Source organism: Tachypleus tridentatus, unplaced genomic scaffold (genome assembly GCF_004210375.1).
Source record: "Tachypleus tridentatus isolate NWPU-2018 unplaced genomic scaffold, ASM421037v1 Hic_cluster_2, whole genome shotgun sequence".
NCBI classification, from domain to species: Eukaryota; Metazoa; Arthropoda; class Merostomata; order Xiphosura; family Limulidae; genus Tachypleus; species Tachypleus tridentatus.
Genome location: NW_027467782.1, coordinates 26,834,633 through 26,841,577, shown reverse-complemented (window position 1 = coordinate 26,841,577; position 6,945 = coordinate 26,834,633). Strand labels below are relative to the sequence as shown.

The window sequence follows — 6,945 nt, the reverse complement described above, 5'->3', positions numbered from 1 at the left end:
ACTCTACCCACCACAGGTATTGAAATCCGGATTGTAACGTTATAAGTCCGCAGACATGCCTCTGTGCCACGGAGGGAGGGTTGTAAGTTAGTGAGAATTTCTTATACAGAATACCTGGAAAACATTTTGTAAAGAAAATCAATTATAATTAAGAAATTTTAACATAAAACTTACCCAAAGTCATTTTTTAATCTAGGAATTTTCCATTTGACAGAATTGTTTTTCATAAAATGATGGATATATTAATATATGAAAACAGTCTTTTGAATGTGAAGTGAAATACATTCTAATTTAATATCAACATTAGGAGATTACACAGCGAGCATTTAAGACCTTTACACTGTGTTATATTCGTTATAACTTTTTGAAACATTATCTGGATTTATTGACCTCAAACGTGAATTTTTGAATCAAGGTTTTCTAAAACGTAAATAGACTATTCATGTTTAGCCATAAATAAAATATCAAGGGTAAATGCGAAAGCTTAAGAAATTCTAATTGGCAGATAAACCGGAAGTTTTGCAATGCTATAGAAAAGCGGAAGACTTAGTTAATATAAAATTAGAAAACCCACAAGGGGTTATGGGTGACATATGACTGATAATGTTAAAACGCTAATAATCTAGCAACAGCACCAAAATTTCACTTTACTTACTTCTCTGTTGCATTTTCTGACTCACAGATTTCACTTAAAGCAAACAGTATGGGTCCACTTACTGGAGTAAGATAGATACGAAGTTGTGAAGTACGTGTCTGTTTCTCTCTCTGCTCTCTTGCTGATTCGTCTGAAATAAAAGTCGAATTATGGAAGGAACACGAGAGCTATTTTCACCCACAAGCTCAGCGGTGAGTGTCTAAGTGCTGTTAAAAATCAGGTTTCGATACCCAAGGTGGGCAGATGATGCATTGTGTATCTTTGTATTTAACAACAAAACAAACAAGATTATTTTTACTTTAAAATGTCAGCAAAAATACAGTCCCAAACAAAACAATCAAGCGAGTGTTTTAGCTGAAGCATTGTTTTGTCAATTTTTTTTTCTTTTCGAGTGTGTCGGTTTTTAAAGGACAGATGGCGAAGTATACAAATGGCGCGAATTAAAGTGTTACTGTTAGAAGTTGGTATTAGAATGTTATTATACATGCGGTTCAGTTAGTAGGACTTGATTTATTATAAATTTTAGAAAAACTTACATTTCAAAAACAAAAGTGTGCTGTGTTGCAAATAACGATACTTTTGCTCTTGTTTGTTATGAAGCTCTAAGATATATCTACTCGTAGCAGAACTGATTAAATCTAATATAAATTTCCTGGAAGCAAACCTAACGTTCTGTACAACTACAAATGCTACAATGGATACACATATTTTGATACTGTGTAAAGGTAAGAAAGTAAAAGTTATTTATCTTATTATTTAATTATGTGAGATGAATTAAATAGATTCAAAGACGTAAGAGGAAAAAGATGAAACTTAAAAGTACAGAACTGTATTTTAATTAAAGTTTTACTATCCATACCAGCCATCTTGAGAATACATTTCCACTTCAGGTGGATTTCTCGTCATCATGAAAAGCTGAGAAAGATAATTCCTATAAGAAAATAAGTTCATTAAACTCGAAGTACAAGTTAAACAGCGATTAGCCTAACGTAATGTTTTCAATATACCAAGGTTATATTTCTAGTGTTTAGTATTAGAACTGTCATTGACAGTGTCAGCAGCAAGCATACTAATTATAAGGTGTATTTAATTATAATAGCGCATTACAGCCGACATGGTTCTGCAAATAGAAAACACGGCCTTAATACCCCTTCTGACAGCACTGCTGTTTGTACCAGTAATAGCATTACTAATGTTATTCATTTATTGTTGCTGTAGAAATTAACTTTGGTAGTGAAATATTCTAGAAATATGTAACTACCTGTAAAGGTTAAATGGTTCATATTGCTTACTGTGTTATTACTATTGTCTGCATGTTTTCTGTTTAAGATGATACATAGTGTTCTTTTAGTTAGTTTAGTTTGAAATTTCATACAAAGCCACACAAGGCCACTTGTAATAATCGTCCATAATGTTTAAGTAATAGACTAGAGAGAATGTAGTTTGTCGACACTACCAACTCTTTAGCTACTGTTTACAAATGAGTAGTGGGATTAAGTGTTGCATATAATGTTCCATGGTTGTAAGAGTGAGCATGTTGAAGGATGAGAAATGGCACCTCAACTCTCAGTTGCAAACTGAGTGACCTAATTACTGGACCAATTATTGTAGAAATGACAATACAGGTGTAGCAGTAGCTCCCATTTGCTAAGGTGAAGTTCATACCATGGAGCATTTATTAGTTCATAATTGGAAAAAAACAACAACAAAGACTTTAAAATTACACTATAGTAAATATATAATCAATTTGCAAGTTTCTATTATATGTGTTATTTTATTTATGTATTTTAATGAAGAAATAGTATTGTTTTGGGTAAATATTTTTATAGCATATAATTTGATTTAAATTTTTCCTCCTCTAAATTTTAGCATTGTTGATGAGCACTACTTTTAACAAATAGTAACAGACTATAAAAATAATAGCACCATCAATAACCTTCAGACATTTTCAGATTAACTGATACCCAGATTTTGACAAGATATTTAAGTTACCAAACACTAAGTGTAAGTAATAAAATCATGGTGTACCATCAGATGGTGCATTCTTTATAAACATTCTTCATAGCCATCTTTACACTGACAGTTGATTGATAAAATGTGCTAATCTTTGACCAATGACTTAGCGTCACAGGGTAGTAAATCAACCAATTACAAATTATCCTCATAATTGTGAATACTTTATAAGGTGATAATAGACATAACATTGTAAACAAAAATCAAATCAAAACAAACACTCTTGAGAATGTTTCTTTGAGAAATAACCAGAAAATAAATGAATTTGTTATTGAAATAAAAATTTTATTTTCTACAGTACAGTTGGAATCAACAGAAAATAGGTTGATTCACACAACAGTCTCTTTACAGTGATTACAGTTTACACATTTCTTGGTGTTATGTTTATTATGTGTGAAAAACATAATGATTAATGTCTATTGCTTGTCTTTTGCAAAATGAATTATAACTTGCTTTCAAAATTATTTTAAATTTATCAGTTGTGCTTTAACAACAATTTCATTATTTGCTTTGAATAGTTTACAAAATACAGCTTTTTTGATGAATAAAATATTTTATTAAACAAGTTACATGTTTTATATTTCTTGCTCAAAAAGGATCTCAGTTTAAGTTGTTTTCAGAGTGTATTTCATAAGCATTTAACTAAAAAAATCCTCATTGAAATATGTTGACTTCAAACACTTAATGAGTTACAGCTTTCTAATATTGTGCATTTTTTCTTCATAATTCTTGATTTAATAGGATTCCATTCTTAAGATATTACTTTATGTACTTGTAATATATAACAATAGTATGACAACAGAGGACTATTTGGTTGGTTTTACAAAGCTCTCCTTACATATCCACTTGTGAGAAAGTAAGACTGTAAACCCATCAATAAACTCTTGTAAAGTGCCAACCTTCACTATTGCCAGTAGTAACACACTCCTTGAGTCAGTCATCCTGTTATGTAAATAAAAATGTATTAACTGAAGCCAAGTCTGTTTTTCCAAATCCTAAACTTGTGTCCTCTATTTGTATTGTCTTCAGATGCTGTTATCCCATCGATCCACCAGAGATTTGCAACAGGTGGCACGCAGGCTGCATGGTTTTATGTGGCCTGCAAAAGTCAATTGAAACATAACCTACTTTTATAATATTTTTTTTTGTAATGAAGAAATGAAAAATTCTTACTTGCGAGGTAAAAATGCATGAAAGCTCCAACTAGTATTCACTAATGAATTTTAAAATTTATTTTGTCAGCACCTATATGTTTATTAATTATGCCTCTATAATTTTACAGTAATAACTTGATAGTAAGAGCTTTTAAATTATGTCACATACACCTCGACATAGTATACCATCATTCCCCCTGCTAGACAAAGTGGATTCACTGTGTTATATACTCCCTCCCTTCTGACAAAGTGAACATAGTATACCATCATTCCCCCTGCTAGACAAAGTGGATTCACTGAGTTGTATACTCCCTCCCTTCTGCTAGACAAAGTGAACATAGTATACCATCATTCCCCCTGCTAGACAAAGTGGATTCACTGAGTTGTATACTCCCTCCTTCTACTAGACAAAGTGAACATAGTATACCATCATTCCCCTGCTAGACAAAGTGATTCACTGAGTTATATACCCCTCCTTTCTGCTAGACAAAGTGAACTTGCCCAGCTGTTGGCTGTTGCCAGTCTGTCTGTTTGCTGTTGTGGTGGTTGATATGTTGTAAATTATCACTGTTTAATTCCATGTTAAATATAAAAATGAACAAAATTTTTAAGAAACGTAAGATTAACAGTGAAAATAGTGTACCAGGAATGTTGGGAACTTGATTATTTTATTACAAACAATATTGGCAAGTTGTAGTGTTTGATTTGTATGCAAATTATATCAGTGCCCAAAGAATTTAATGTGAAAAAACATTATTCAACTATGCACGAATAAAAGTATAAAAATTATGAAGGAGAAACTCAAAGTTCAGATTGTGGATTTCAGCAAGAAATTAAAACAACAAACGAATATGTTTAGCAAGTTGTCAGAAAGCCAGACATCTACTTCATATGCTTCATACATCATTTCTCTTGACCTTGCAAGGGCAAAGAAACCTTTTATTGATAGCAGTTTAATAAAGAAATGTGCTGTTGAAATGGCAAAGGTGTTTTGGGATGCCAAAACTGCTGAGAAATTTTAATCAGTGCCACTTTCCAACCAAACCATACAAAGAAGGGTCACTGATATGGGAGAACAATTAGAAAACTCGCTTGTTGGACTGGGAAAAAAAGTACTTATTTCTCTCTGTCTTGACGAAAGTACTGATGAAGCAGATGTTAGTCAGCTGTTAATATTTGTATGTGTTGTTGAAGATATTTCAAAGAAAGAGGTATTATTGAATGTATGAGCTCTTCATGGGGCCGCAAAAGGAAAGGATATCTTCAAGGCAGTGAAAATTCAGTTGATAAAATCGGAGGTTTCAATAAGTGTTCAGCAATAGTGACAGATGGCACACCTGCAAAGATTGGAAAAAATTAGGCTTTGTTGGTTTTTTTAAGGAAAATTAAGTAACTTGCCCAACATTTCATTGTGTTATTCATCAAGGAGCTTTGTGGTGGAAATCAGTGAATCAAAACAAAGTTTTAAATTTGTTAAAGTTATTTACCTGATAAGAGGAGGAAACAAAGCTTTTTTACATTGGCAGCTAAAGGAATTCTTGGAGGATATGGAAGCAGCATATACTTACTTTAAAACCAAGTAAGGTGGCTCAGTGCCCGAAAGTGATGTGAACAATATTTTGGAATAAGGAAAGAAATCCCTGTATTCCTCAATCAATTTGTTTCATCAGATACAACACAATTGGAAGAAGAGCTCAAAAGTAAGGATTTTCTGATACAACTGGCTTTTCTCATAGACATCACCACTCACCTTAACGATCTCAACCTAAAGCTCCAGGGGCAGAACTAGATGATATCAGATTTAATGGGAAACATAAATGGGTTTCAAAAGAAGTTAAGAATTTTCAAAGTTTACTTAGAAAAGAATGACTTGGGCCACTTTCTGAGTTGTCAGTAATTAATAGAACAGTTCAAAGATGATGAGTCACTTGATTTTTTAGAATTTTGTGTAAATTTTGAAGATATTATTGATGTGTTTAATGCAAGATTCGAAGAATTTGAAATTATAAAAGCAGGATAGAGTTGTTCAATAATCCTCTTTGTGTTAACAGAAAATCAACAAGCTGATGTTCAACTTGAATTATGTGATTTGCAAGCTGATCCCTTTCTGCAAACCAGACAAGAAGAAGGACCAGATTTCTTTAAACTACTTTCAAAAAATCTATTTTCAAATCTGTGTACTTTGGACAGAAAATTACATCAATGTTTGGTAGCACATATATATATGTGAAAGTGTGTTCTCCACTATGAAATTCATTAAGAACCACAACAGATGTCGCCTCACAGATTCTTCTCTACTTCACCTCCTAAGACTAGCAATGACAGAACTCCATGTCAACAAACCTGCTTTGGTCAGTGTTGCTGAGCGACCTCATAGTTCACATTGAAACTTTTATGTACTTAGTTTATTAAATATCATAGATATGTTTGCTATTCTAATTTCTTTTATATGCAGCATTTTTTCAATAAAATTATTCATTACATAATTGAACATGTTTAAGTTATATTTTCCTTTTATTTTCACAATGAAATACATCTTTTTTTGAAAATATGTCCATCCAAATATCATGTAACATAAAGTAAGTCCCATTCAGATTAACTCCTTCCCCAATCATAACTCATTTTACTATGTTGAAAGGACATAAATTAACCCTACCATGGATCTATTACTCTTTGTTTTGCATTATGTAATACACTAACAAGCCCTAATTTGACAAAAATATAATGCCGCCCACCACTAGACTTGTGACTGTAGTTGTGGCCCTCGGGCACTCTTACGTTGGAAACCCCCTGCACTAGGTAATTTTGCTCATTTTAGTACTATTATCTCTTAACTCCCAACCTTCCTTATAAAACTTAATTATTAAATCCACCTCCAAATGTTCAACAGCTCTTTTTCTTAAACTTCTGTAGAATTGCATTATAGATGACAGATTCTTCCCCACATTCACCACCCTATTGAAAGAAAAAATCCTCAACTGGAGATGAGTTTGACCTTTCCAGATCTTAAATTTGTGAACTCTTGTTTGACCTACCATCCTTAGAATTTAACACACAAAAAGGTTGATCTATTTACTTGATAGTTTTGAATTTTTCAAATCATTTTTGGGCCTTCTCTTTACG

The 6,945-nt window shown here is 32.4% G+C and overlaps 1 long non-coding RNA gene across 1 annotated transcript; it reads left to right on the top strand.

Moving 5' to 3' along the window:
- The first annotated feature begins 1,033 nt into the window (after window positions 1-1,033).
- Window positions 1,034-6,313, top strand: LOC143242448 (uncharacterized). The gene is made up of 2 exons (XR_013022701.1): window positions 1,034-1,380; window positions 5,874-6,313. It is a non-coding gene; the product is annotated as an uncharacterized LOC143242448 (long non-coding RNA).
- The last annotated feature ends 632 nt before the right edge of the window (window positions 6,314-6,945 follow it).